General features: G+C 33.9%; 1 protein-coding gene across 7 annotated transcripts in view; it reads right to left on the bottom strand.

Annotated features, from left to right (window-relative positions):
• Positions 1-15161, bottom strand: part of TRPC4 (transient receptor potential cation channel subfamily C member 4) — a 228775-nt gene that overhangs the window by 115838 nt on the left and 97776 nt on the right. The gene's annotated exons all lie outside the window — the stretch shown is intronic.

The raw sequence follows: 15161 nt of genomic DNA, 5'->3' as shown, positions 1-15161 counted from the left end.
CATTTTATGGATGTAGTTCCTCAGTGAGTAAGTGGAAGGCCTGCAATTTGACCTGCAATTTCCATATACTTTAAAGACCTTATATAATAAACACAGATTCACCTGTCTGACACCCAAGCCTGAGTGAATTGCACTGCACTATGTTGCTTTAGCACTTTCAGTTTTTTATTTTTGATGGCACAAAGCCATGGAAGCATTTATAAAAAGTAAATGCTACATAAGGGCAGTTAAACAGGCATGGCAGAAAAAATGATGATGCACATCACATTGAAATATGCTGCTGGAAAAATGAAGGAAACCACAAAAAGATCAGAGGAAAACCATGTGGAGGAAAACGACACTCATGACGACACTTCACTAATGCTACTTTTAAATATAGGTACATTTTTATATGTGGATAATTACATACATTTTAAAGTCATCTGGCCATATAGGATATCCCTTGGTTTCACCAGAAACATTAAAGATAATAGGAATGAAATGTTCTGTTTAAAATTTCCTTTACAGAGGTATGCAGTTATTTAATAGTGAAGATGATAATAAATACTTTTTGAAATGTGCTTGTGAATACTAGGGTGACCACACTGCCTGTTAAGATAGTGTTTTACATTTGTGCACTTTGAGGTCACTATGAAGGTAAATAAAGACTCCTTGGTCACAAGCAGTGCAATCTCGTATCAGTAAATCTGATAACCAAGATGGCTCCTGAGTGATTAAGGTTTGTCAAGTGGATGTAGTGTGCATCTGCCTGACAAAGTGAGAATTCACGTCCCAGGTAAGACCGAGTGGGACAACTCGAGATTTCATCGTGCTGTTCAGAATGGTACAAAATTTACAACTTGTGTATTGTTTCTGGAATTTTCAATTTAATATTTTTGGACCACAGTTAAGTGTTGGTAACTGAAACTGATGAAAGCAAAACTTTGGATATGAGGGGACTACTGTACTTTTAGTGTTTTCTGTGGCAGACAATGAGGGAAGACAAAACAATGTAACTAAATAATTTCCTACATTAGATGTATATTTAAGTGACAGATGTAATTTGCAGGTAATTTCTGGATTCAGTACAATTTCATCTTGTATTTCTATGCTTTTTAAGCTGTTAAGAATTTAAAATGTATTAACCATAAAATATATCTTTGTAGAATATTGCAGAAAATTTTATTTTAAAATTAAGTATAATATATCCATACAGAATAGCACACATTTTTTTTCAAAAAATAACAGTGTAAAAGTATTAAAGAGAGATATAGTAAGTTTATTAAAATATGTAAGAATATACCAAGAATAAATCTGTTTGAGTTTTAATATTCAATAAACCATTGCATATTTTAATTTTTAAAAATATAAAAACATTTATAACTATAAACATATCTAATTTTTATCTCTTATGAGAAACTTTGTTTTTGAAAATGATTTTTGAGTGGAACTATTCTATAGATCCACTCATAAGAATTGATTGGTCAGTAATGATATGGTTTGGCTTTGGGTCCCCACCCAAATCCCATTTTGAATTGTACCCCTCATATATAGAGGGATATAGTTGGTGAGCAGTGATTGGATCATGGGGACGACTTCTCCCATGCTGTTCTTGTAATAGAGAGTTCTCACAAGATCTGGCTGTTTGATAAGTGTCTGGTACTTCCCCCTTCTTTCTCTCACTCTCTCCTGCTGCCATGTAAGATGTGCCTTGCTTCCCTTTTGCCTTCTGCCATGATTATCAGTTTCTTGAGGGCTCCCCAGCCATATGGAACTGTGAGTTAATTAAACCTCTTTCCTTTATAAATTACCCAGACTCAGGTAGTATCTTTACAGAAGTGTGAAAATGGACTAATATAGTAAATAACTATTGTTAAATTATATACTCATAATTATTTTAGAGCTTACTCTTACTCTAAAATGTATTCTAAATGTAACATTATATGTTGTCTTTACCACTAATTGCCTGGCACCCAGCTGGTCATAGAGTGTTAGACATCAGGAACTGATTGTCTTAGCTGGACTCCACGGGGGACTCTGCTGGGACCGTGACTCAGCCAGGCAGGCAAAATATTAATATTTATCTAGGTCTCAGGAGACAGGTTTGCATCCTCTCCGATTGCATGAAGACAATAAAAACCAAACAAAAGTGTTTTAAGAAAATAATTGCCTGTTATGGAGTACTAACTACAAGCCTACATCAATTATTACATGGTTTTTGAAAGCCTGAGTTTTTCTTATTCTCTCATCACTTCTACATTTATTATATTGCATTCTTCTACGTATGAAAGTTCTCCCTCTTCTCCTTTTTGTTGTTGGATATTGCTGTGACCCCACGAATTCTTTCTTTTATTTAATATATTATGATTCATTGCTGTCACTATTCATTTTATGCTTGTTATTAAAGTATAACATACGTATACTAAAATGCATAAATATTAATATACAGCTTGATGACTTTTAAAAATCTGAACATGCTTAGGTAACACAACCCAGATTAAAACCTAGAAGAGTGCCTGCACCTCACAAGCCTCCCACTTGTTACTCTTTTCAGTTACTACTTTTCTCAGGTATACCCACAGATTTAATGGTTATCAGTATAAGTTACTTCCACACACTTTTTAAATTTTATATAAATAGAATCACAAAATATGTGCTTTTTTTATGTCTAGCTTTCTTTGTTCAACTTTAGTTCTTTGAAATATATTCCTGTTATTAGTAGCAAAAACTGTTTTTTCAATTCTGCAAAATACTTCAATTTCTATTTTATTTCATTTCATTGTTGATGACATTTTTGTGGTTTGCAGGCTGGGGCCATTAGGAATATTGCTCTTATGCACATTTTATTTCTGGTTTGAAAATGAGAGGAAAATGTACATGTATATTGATCCTGCATATTGGGATAGAATTTTCTTGTCACACAGTTTTCTTAAGCTAAACTTACACCAACTTGTCCGGCCACCACAATTATACTTGGTTTTATTTATTATATTTATGCCATATACAAATAATTTCTTATTTATTATGAGTGTTGAATTTTGTCTAATGCCTTTCCTGTTTCAATGGATATAATCATATAATTGTCCTCCTTAGTCCTAAAAGTATGGCAAATTATGTTAACACATTTCTGAATATTGAAACATTCTGGCCTGAAATTATTCCCACATGGTCAAACGCATAATGTTTTTACTTTGGCAATTTTTAAAAAATTTTTTTATTATTTTTGTATTTTAAGTTCTGGAGTACATGTGCAGAAGTGCAGGTTTGTTACATAGATATACATGTGCCATGGTGGTTTGCTGCACCCATCAACCCGCCATCTACGTTAGGTATTTTTCCTAATGCTGTCCCTCCCCTAGTCCCCCACCCCCTGGCAGGCCCCAGTGTGTGATGTTCCCCTCCCTGTGTCCATGTGTTCTCATTGTTCAACTCCCACTTATGAGAAATATTTTGGAATCGATTTTCCTAAGTGAGATGGATTTCTAATCTTCACTGTGCTGTCTTTATCAAGTTTTGGTATCAATGTGAAGTTTTCTTCATTAAAAGAATAAGAATGCTTTCCTCCTGAATGTAGTCTACCAGTAGCTAACTGGTCCAGGTTCTTCCTCAGTTTTAAAACACAGGAACAATGGAGGACCAAGCAGAGTTGATGGACAGGGCCCAGCTATTTCCACCCAGCATAGGACATGGCTCATTAGGCAGCCGTATCCTCTGGAGCTCCTGTTTACAGTGGCAGGAACATTCGTCCGCTCTGCATCATGACTTCCGCTTCTCCATCCTGCTTCCTTTGCTTTTAATTTCAAAGACGCTATTCGAAATATATACAAATGTAGGAAAATGTACATTTTATTTTTGCTTTGAAAATGAGAAAAGAAAGAGAGAGAGAAGGAAAGAGAGAGAAGGGTCTGATAAAAGACTTCATGGTTAACCAGCTAATAGAATAGAAGCTTTAATAAAGGAAAGGGGAACCCTATGGTTACTATAAAATTATTAATATAAAATGTAAACCATCCTAAAGGAAAAGATGGGTCTCTGGGATCTTCAATTCTTTCCCTCCACTAGTGCAAATGTGGTTTTTCTAATATAGCAACCTCTTCAGGCAATTCCCTTTCTTAAAATGTTTTATAATTACTTTGATCCAATAATTTATTCATGTATTGAATCAACAAATATTTATTGAGTCTATTGTCTGGCACTGCATTAGATGTAGAGAATTAAGAAAAATGAAGATAAAGCAGTTCAAATCCTCACAGAGATGACTGTCGTATTTGACAGAAAAGTAGAACACAGATTTCCTGTATCTCCCAAGCAAACTGAATCAAATGTTTATTTACTTCAAATCCAACATCATGGTAGGTATCAAGAGAAATACACAGAAAAATAAGAAATGAGTACATGCAGTGTCACATCAGATGATAACCAAATTTTAATCTGAAACTTTCAGTTCTGAAAATTTGCCAAGTACTTTCCAAAATCTCAGGGTACTTTTTCTGCTTTATATATATATATCCTATATTGGACTGGCAGAGTTAGAATACAACAGTAACTGTAGAAATCTGCTATAAGCCTTAGAACATAAAAATTATTTGCTAAATACAGTTTTTTTTGTTCGGTACTAACAAGAATACGGTAGTGCCCAACATTTTACTTTCCTTAGCAAGAAGCGAATAATTGACATACTTGGAGCAGAAAACTGCAGATGCAAACTGTTCTTTTGGAAGTGTTAGAACGTTCAGGCTGCCATTCTTTTTCTACTTGGCAAAGTGCCTAGCAGATAGGTGGTGTTCCATAGATGACATATCGACTTATTCTCCACACAGGTGACTGCCATTTCCGTAGGGTGAAGCCACTAAATCAGATTTCCAAGCCTTCCAATTGGAAACTGAGTCAATCTCAGACGACAAGGAAGGGCAGATCACAGATAGTGAAACAATGCAAGCTAAAGTGACCCCCTCAAGATTTTGCTCTCAGGAATGAATCTCTCTCTAGAAAGACCAAAACACCACTTCTGTCCCCCTCCCCCTCCCAGACCCTTTTTCTTTGCTAAGTTTTCCTGGCTCTCCTTTCAAAATGTCTAATGTTACAGCCCTTCATTTGTACACAAATGGTCTTTGGGGTATATAGAGACTTAAATTCCCCAGTCCTTTTCCCTAGATGGCTGGTACATTTAGCTAGATGGCTGAACATTATTTCAGATGTTATGTCCCAGGATTACAGATTTGCAGGTGCTCAAACAAAAAAGAAAATAAAGAAAATAACTTCACTAAATCTTATAACAATAAATCAGGTCACTTTAATGCCTTTCAATTAATTAACAAATAATTACTATACATGAGCAATGTACAAGGCAATGTGCTGGTGGTAAAAGATGTGTTTTGCCCTCTAGAAACATAATGGAAATTTCCTCTCTCCCTAAACACACACACACACACGCGCGAGTGCACACAGTGTAATAATACTATACAAATGATTTTTTTTTTTTTTTTTGAGACGGAGTCTCGCTCTGTCGCCTAGGCTGGAAGTCTAAAATATAAGTCATTTGACCTCAGAAACATTTAGAAAACCCAGAAAATGGGCTTACTGCCCCTTTGTCATGCTTCGTTCTCAACACAGTCTATTTTCTATCTCAATCCCTCTCCTTTGCTTTATTCAATGTCTCCCGTATGTACTCTTTCTCTTTCCTTTTGTGGTTCCATTGTTACAAGTGAAGAGCACATTTTTCTAGCACATAAAATAAATAGGCCATTGTAGGCACTCAGTAACTATTACTTTTCCATTAACTTTTCTTCTTAAATTTATAAAGTTTTCCATCTTGCATATTTAAGGACATAACCCTGCAGATGAAAATCACACTGTGTTTTATTTATTTTGCTGAAGTAAAATCTACAGACATAAAGGCATTACACCCAGGAAAACGTTTTTGCATTAAATGATATACTCACATTACTAAGAAGCAAACCACACACTCCAAACAAACTACTTTTTAAAAATAAATTCCAAGTTATTGAATCACATATTTCAGTCAGCAATCTATAACAATAGTAGAAGAGGCAATTAAAAGAGGATCCTGAAATTAAACCAAATAAATCCCCCTGTTTTTTATGTTGCATAACTAACCATAAGGTTGCTTTGGCTTTTATTCTGTCCAAACTTTATAAATTTATCTGTTCAACTTTTTTTTCTCAATTTTACTGCAAGATTAGTTACATTAATAACTGTATTATTTTGATAACATACAGCATTAAATATTATTGACGTATACAAGCAATCCATTAACTTAACTTAAAACTGATTGCTATTCTTAAAAGGTATCTACATATTTCACCCTGAAGTGACTCAGCACCAATCTGAAGCACCTATTTTAAAAATAGAGAGTCTGAGGTTTTACCCAAACATATTAATTTTTGCCATTAAAAGTAACGGCAAATACATCATAGAAATTTATCTCTGTCACTAAAATATACATGTTTGAACCATTATTAATACTGAAGTCAAAATTTTTGGAGAGAAATTCATTCTGAAGTGACATTCATACAATTTAAGGGTATTCAATCTATTAAATTCAGTTTTTACAAAATAGGTTATATTGAGTAAAAACAGTTTACTGACATAATACTGTTTGGTGTACCCTAGATTTTAAGAATAAATGGATACATATTCTAACCTGGCTCTTAAAAAAAAAAAAAAAAAGAAATAGGATCTCACTCTGTGGCCCAGGCTGAACTGTAGTGGCATAAACACCAATCACCTCTTTCCTGGGCTCAAACAATCCTTTCCCCTCAGCCTCCCAAGTAATTGGGACTACAGGCATAGCACCACCATACCTGGATAATTTTTTATTTTTTGCAGAGACAGAGTCTCACTATATTGCCCAGGCTGGTCTCAAACTCCTAGGCTCAAGTGATCCCCCTCCTCTCAGCCTCCCAAGTAGCTGGACCACAGGCACAGCACCACCACGCCTGGATCATATTTTTGTAGGGACAGCATCTCACTATATTGTCCAGGCTGGTCTTAAACTCCTAGGCTCAAGTGATCCTCCTACCTCAGCCTCCCAATGTGCTGGGATTACGGGAGTGCACTCACTTGGCTCTGTTTTTAATTATCTCTACAATCCTGTGAAAGTCTCTTAAAGATGTTAAGGGGCATTTTTTATATGCAAAGGAATATCCCTTGTAACATGAAATTTCTGTGACTCAAATGCCTTTTTAAAGTTCTAGATGATCGTAAAATAATAGAAACTTTATGAAAAAGGTGTTTCTTTTTTCAACGGCTTCAATAAAAATGTGCTAAATTATTTAGTTGCCCCTTGTGTTTAGGATCATTGTTTTACTCTAATATATCAAAAGCAACACTTAAAAAAAACCCTCAGGATAATAATTATAAAATTTATCTCTTTCACACTCAGAGACTGATTTCTAATTCAAATCAACACAAGAAATTTCAGCTTAAAGTTATATTTAAAATTTTATATAGCATTATATTTAAAAATTTATTTGACAACAGTAATTTAGAACCTAAATTTATATACATATGTGTGTATATGTATGTGCGTGTGTGCACACACACATACATATATACACATGAGCACAAACTACTTGCACAAAAGCAAGTGGATGTCATATGAATGAAGAAATTGACAGATGAATGCATGGATGGACAGGTGGATGAATAAGTTCGGTTACGATCTTATCGAAACAAAGTCAAAAGTATTATTTTAGGCTCAAACTTCTGCCTTGAAAGAGTAAACAGAATTCAAATTTGCACTTACATAGACAAAAAATTCTTTCTTAGTCTCAGCCTAGGACTAATAATTTACCACAATGTTCATGACAACTGGTGGATAAGAGCAAAGACTCTTGTGCTTTTTACTTCTTCAGTGTGGTTGCAACTTTAAATACACTATTTTTTTTTTTTTTTTTTTTTTTTTTTGAGATGGAGTCTTGCTCTGTCGCCCAGGCTGGAGTGTAATGGCGTGATCTTGGCTCACTGCAACCTTTGCCTCCCAGGTTCAATTGATTCTCCTGCTTCAGCCTCCCGAGTAGCTGGGATTACAGGCATGCACCACCACACTTGGCTAATTTTTTTGGATTTTTAGCAGAGATGGGGTTTTACCATGTTGGCCATGAACTCAGGTGATCCACCCGCCTCGGCCTCCCAAAGTGCTGGGATTACGGGCGTGAGCCACTGTGACTGGCCTAAATACACTAATAGTTTGATTTGACGTCTGATGAAACATTGATCCAGAAAATAATTATAATAAACAGCTTGAAAGAAATTTGGCACAGTTACATACATATGGCTCTAAATCAGGAGTTTTTAAATTTTTGTGTGCCACGGACTTCTTTGGACATCTGAAGCAGCCTGTGGACCCTCATTCAGAAAGAACACTATTTTTTTTTTTTTTTTTTTTTTTTTGAGACGGAGTCTCGCTCTGTCGCCCAGGCTGGAGTGCAGTGGCCGGATCTCAGCTCACTGCAAGCTCCGCCTCCGGGAAAGAACACTATTTCTAAACAAAATCCATAGTATTACACATAAAAATATATTTAAATATATTTACAATATATTGAAAAGCAAATATGCAATGTGGTAACATATGTGCCTATTAGTACATTAAGTAAAAAGTTATACTGGAAGATAATTAGACTACTTTTGAAATAATAAACATATAGGTATATCAGATATATAGTGTAATAGTGATATGATAGGAAAATATCTATAGGAAAATATATTGACAAAGACACAGGCATGGCTAGTGAAACTGATTTTTGGCCTACATTCATAATTGAAGGAAATTACGTGAAATTTACTAAAACTAAAGATGTATTTTTTCCCATCTTCATTCACAGATATCTTTGAATTCTGTTTAACACATCACTAAGTTAAGAATCTCTTAAGTCTAAGTAAATTAAGACTTGGAAGACAAATACAATTTTTAACTGGAAAGCACCAAGCAGATAGTCTTTTTGTAGGAGAAGTAATTGGAAAATTAGGAAGACTTTCTGGAAAGGAAGGTATGATATTTGAAAATTTTTAAAAATTACATTTATATTTATTAAAACACAGAATATTCTATTATCATGGATGCCTTAGAGTATCAAGCTGAAGAAATAAATCACAACACACACACACACACACAAATATTTACTTCATGCAGAAAAATTCTGGAGATTTGGGGAAAGTTGCAGAAGATCTAAAATGTAAATAAAAGTTACTGAAAGATAAAGAATACCTAGAGAAAAGTCAGAAGTGAGGCATAAACAACCAGACAAATTTCTTATTCTAAGCAAATGATGAGTCTGTGCACTGATAGTATTTCCAGGTATTTGGTTAAAGTAATGATAACAATTATTTACAATTAAATATATTCCGGTGAAATCCCAAATGAGTGAGTAGGGTTCAAGGTTGGAAAATTTTAAAAAAACAGCACTTTATTTTACTGAGTCTCTTAGGTACAACATAGATCTTCCTTAATTTACTTGACATATGGGCCTCTATATTTCAGTTAGGGGTAATTTGCCTGTTCACGTAAGTTACTGACTTTTGGCCTCCATATTATTTTAAAATCATTGTATATATTACTACTTTTATTTGTTGCAGTTTTCTGCTTTAGTTTTGTATTTTAGATGGGCAATAAACAAAAGTCTTGGTTGCTAACAAAGTAAGAAATCCTATTCTACATCAACAAAGATCAAACAAAAATTAAAATAAAATGTAAAATTATCTGGTAAGGACATCACTAAAATAATTGTTAGTATGTTGAATCCAACAGTGTATCAAAGGGATAAAGTAGAGCTTATTTCAAAAGTGCAAATTACCTTTACAATTATGATATTTTTAGCTATCATTCATTATGGTAAATAATATTTTTCAATGTGATAATATTGTATGTGAAACAGTGTTTGAAGAATTTCATCACTATTCCTAGAAATGATAAGGATTATTTACCAAAAACCAGTAGCAAAACGCATAATAAAGAATGAAAACTTTTTTCATTAAAATTAGAAATAAGATGGAAATGTTTATTCTCATCATCTTACTCATGATTATTTTGGACTTTCTACATAATGCAATAAGATTAGAAAATGAAATATTAAGAAACAACCTGTTCCTGTTTGGCAGATTACATGGTCATATATTTTGAAAAACTCAGAGATTTCAAGTTTAGAAGCATTAATAAAGCTTAATTCGACATGCACATGCAGTACAGAAATCTATACTTTTCTTGATATTAGTAATACAACTTAATAACAGAAGTGATTACATACAGAATGATAAAAGTTGGACATTATTAAGTGACAACGGATATAGTAAGTGTGAATAGATTATAGAAAAAATAAAACCTTATTAGGGCATAAAAAAAATCGGAAATATAGGAAAATTATTCTGTTTGTGAAATGAAGACCTCATATCAGAGTTATGTTGATTTTTTTATAATAAATACATGCATTTAGTACCATTTCATTAGAATATTTTTGGTTATATTGTTTTATTTAGAACTTCATAAAATTGTTATATTAATTGATATGAAGGAATATATATCCAAGAATGGCTAAAAAATATGAAATTGAGACTATAATCCAAGAATATAGTGAGAGATATGAATCACTTGAACAGAATTTTGACCAGAATTACTTTTGTTTATATATTTAAAGTTTATATGTGAAAAGTGAAATTTTTATTTATTTGGGAAAGCAGTTCATTTACTAACTGGCACTGAAACAATCTTCTACCCAAGCAAAGTTAGGCTACTCATCTCGTGCCATAACAACAAATTTGAGATGGGGTAAATATCTAAATGTAAAAAACAAAAAGCAACACAATTTTAGAAGAGTGATTGTCTGCCCTGAGATTGAGAGCTCGTAAAGCAAGACTGTAAACACAGAATGAAAAACCACATATTTTGTTATACAATTATTGAGTGGGATGGCTAAAGACACAATACACACATAAAGTAAAAAATAAGCTAATAAACTACAATAAAACGCATTTGCAACATATGAAACATACTTAATATCACACGCAGAAAAAAATGTAAATCAAAAAACATCTTATAAGCAATACAATGGACAAATAAACAGTTATAAGCAGATATTTTACAGAAGAAAATCAAAGGGCTAGAAATATAAGAAATGATGATTTTTCTCAATAGTCAAGGAAAAACAGCTAAAAACAATAATGAAATACAAATATTTGTCCATCATATGGTCACGTTTGAAAAGCTATGGAGACAGGCTCCCCCATTCATTGAAAGCTACAGGGATACAATTTTATAGCTTTATGGGAGAGTATGCAGCGTTTATACAAATCTCAAGAAGTCTTACCTCAGGGACTGCTTCCTACAGAAAAGCAGGGACAATGAGAATATTTCTTTACATTTTTATTTCATCACTTTGTGTCCTGATAGAAATTTGGACATCACTTCCATGTTTTTCAAAAGAGAACAGTTTGAACAAATTGTACAAACATATTCTTGTGTGAAATATGATGATGACATTGAATATTTGAATTAGCAGGAATGTTGTATGTATCATTCCAGAGAGATGCTCCTGAAGTTTCATTTTGTCATGCTGGAGAGTTGTAGAATAATTATTTATATAAAGGTTCCTTATTTTAGGCTCTTTAAACACCAGTTGAGAATCTACTTCCTATCAGACATTGTCCTTAGTATTATCTCTATCTGAACTACTTTATTTGATGTGCAAAATCCTTTATAATTAGTTCAATCTCTATATTAAAATCTACTGTGCACTACGCTTCAGTATGCTTCCTATGGTTTGAGCATTTCACCATCAAACTTTCCATACAGCTTTTTAAATTGGTGTTTGCCTTTTCCCTCTCACTTATCCAATTCTGTCACTCAGAACCCATCTTAGTATTATAATTTTTATGATGTCCTTTTGTAAAATGGAACTGTCAATGGGCTGCTTTTTTTGTCTTTAATGGAGGAAGGGGGAAAGGGAAGGTATTATAACTTTCCTACAAGTCAAGAGGAACCCATTTTCAGAAAAGGAGTTTCTAAGAATAGTTAGGAGGATGAGTGCATACTCCACAATTGCAGATTCCCTTATTTCCATCGAAGGCTCTTATTACAAAGTACACCTAACTTCACCCAAGCTTTAGCACAAGTCCATGGCCCACAGGCTGTATGTGGCCCAGGACAGCTTTGAATGCAGCCCAACATAAATTTACAAACTTTCTTAAAACGTTATGAGATTTTTTTTGCAATTAAAAATAATCTCATCAGCTATCGTTAGTGTTAGCGTATTTTATATGTGGCCCAAGACATTCCTCTTCTAAAGTGGTCCTAGGAAGTCAAAAAATTAGATACCCTGCTTTAGTTAGTGATGCATCCAGTATAAGTAAGGATAACTTAATATCAATAACTACTTTTATTTTTTGTAAAGCAAACATTCATTTGAAATTGCATAGACTACTCTTTATTGGAAGCCCATTTTCAGTCTACTTTGAATTAAAAATACCAGCAAAGACTTACAGTGTTGATTTGAAAAGCTATATAGGGCACATAGTAAATATAATCCTATGATTGAATGACAGATTTGTCTTAGAAAAAGGACATGCATTGATACAAATGAACAAGGATCTGGCTAAAACTACTTCAATTAATTGATGTTGTAAGTGCAAATATACTTGGAGTCTAATGATAATAAGATAAGCAATAGCTAACCTGTATGAAACACTTGCCATGTGCCATGCCCTGTGTGGGGAGCTTGTTATACCTCATCTCAGTCAATCCTCAAAATAATGTTTACATGTACTATTATTGTTATCTTCTTTATACAAAAGAGAATGACAGGCCTCAGAGAAGTTCAGTAACTTGTTCATGGTCATATAGAAATCCATGCAACCTGATTCCAGAGTCTAAATTCTTCATCAATAGATGATATGTCTTCTAGGTAAGGCAGTTGCAAATTGTGGGAACAACTCAGGTAGCAAGAATAGGAAAATGTTCATTAAATCCTGCCTCAACCATTCTAGCTGTGACGAAGCCAGTTAACTTCCCCACATTTCTATTTTCTCATTTCCAAATGTGGGCATTTGTTCAAGATATTTCTCATTAAGGAATAAGAACTGAAGAAGCATATATCAAAGCCTTCTCAAAGTTAATTCCCATAGGGCTGTGGTGAAGATTAAATGTGAAAGAATGTTGTAATCTATAAATCACTAAATAACATGGAGGTACTAGTGTTATGTGACAGTCTTAGGATTGTTAGGAGCAAGACCAGAAAACTGTCTTGTTCAGTTTGACCAGATTCATTTGTTTCTCCTCACATAAACACAGTCCCAATTATAGTGCTTGATTCATCCGAAAGGTAGAACAATAATTTCCTTGTGGGCCAATTTTGTAAGGTAGATGTCAAGGTTTACGATGCATGCTTTTTGTTGCTGAAAATTTAAGCTGTGTATTTCCTGAAATGGCATCTGCTTCTTTATTGTGTACAGCTATATATCCATCAGGAATAATAATTAAATACCTTTTTTGTATCATAGGTAAATACTGGAGAAATATATTACAACTCTCAAGGAGACATCAAACAAATAGCAACTTGAAATCACCACCAGGTTGGACTAGGATGAATCACTAAAGGAACTTGAGGGTTACTATCACTAACTCTTAGATTGTTTAGTTCACAGACTTCACTTTTTAAAAACTATATAATATATACATGTATATATGACACCGAAAGGGAATCTACTAAATGACATTTAAGTAAATGTTAAGTTTGTTGAAAATTTGAACTGTCTGACATTTTGAAATTTAGAGATGGAGAAGATGAGGAAGGACCAGTAAAAGATATTGAGAAAATAGATGGTGAAGTAGGCGAAAAATAAGGAGAGCGTGAAATCCTGAAGTACTAAGGCATATATTGAGGCAGGTTGGTAGCTATGGTGGTGGAAGCATATGGAAGTTTTCCCATGACTGATGCTATTTTCTTAGTAAAATAGAAAACATGGCTTCACCTGAGGAAGAGGAGAAGAGAATTAAGGAACTCGTTGAAGAAAAGAGAGAGAGAGAGAAAAATGAATGAATCCTCTAGGCAAGTGGGAGGGTACCCAGGAAATGTAGTAACATTGCTGGGCACCACTGAGCACCCGCTTGAAATTAGTGGTCATGACTTTAGCGTGAAACTAGCTCAAATGGTTGTATGCTTTCCTTAGCCCTCTCTGGCCACCTGAGTACAAGCATACAATAGGCAGAGATTGGACTAAACCAAAAATGTAATTTTACCAGATAATATTAAAAAACGAGTGAGGCAAACTTGTCTTCAGGTGGGAAACTACAAGGATGAATCATTGAATTTTAAATCAGGGAAGTAACATCACAAGGGATGAGGGTCCAAACATATTAGAGTATGCATGGGTACTAGATAGCATGAGCAGGGAAGAAATTGTGATGTTGGGGTAGAATAGTTAATGATAGTACCAAGTCCAAGGGTGGCCCTAGTAGGAGGTGACTAACTCAAGATGGAGTTAAAGATAAATATCTGGGAAAAAGGAAAGTAGGTTAAGGACGCCAGCGTAATTCTAGCATTGTTTGTTTCACCTTTATCTGTTAAGGCAGTGAAATACATTACTACATTTTTCTAATTCTTGCTTAATATTTTTACACTTATATTTTTGAGTGAGATGAGCATATTTTTTTCTTTCTCATGTTGTCCTCTTCAGGCTTTGATAGCAAGGTATACTTATAAAATGATAAATATTTGTGAAAGATTGAAATAGTAAGTTCCTTGAATGGTAGGGCTTATCTGATGTTTTAACGATGTCTTAAATATATTAATCGTTTTGATCTATCATATTTATTTTGAATATTTTAGCCAGGTTCTAATTTCTGTGTGCAGTTTCATTATAAAGATTGTTAATATTACTTTCATCTTGATTATCAAATCTACCAGTCTCCTTTCCCCCAAAATTGTTCACTATAGACCAGGTACTAATTCATTAAAATAGGGCACCAACCTATGCGAATGAACACTAGGCTTAAAAGCATGTCCACAGGATTTTTTTATAGGCTAAATATCTGCTTACTTTAAGCTTTATAGTCTCGTTCATGTGCAAACAAACCAGTAACCTTGGCAAAAGATTTAATGTTCACCAATATGTCAAATTGATACAGTGTGATCTCTTTTAATCCATGTGGAATTCAGCTGTCATTTGATATG

Source organism: Rhinopithecus roxellana, chromosome 18 (genome assembly GCF_007565055.1).
Source record: "Rhinopithecus roxellana isolate Shanxi Qingling chromosome 18, ASM756505v1, whole genome shotgun sequence".
NCBI classification, from domain to species: domain Eukaryota; kingdom Metazoa; phylum Chordata; class Mammalia; order Primates; family Cercopithecidae; genus Rhinopithecus; species Rhinopithecus roxellana.
The sequence above is the reverse complement of the archived record's forward strand: the minus strand, read 5'-3'. Positions and strand labels throughout refer to the sequence as shown.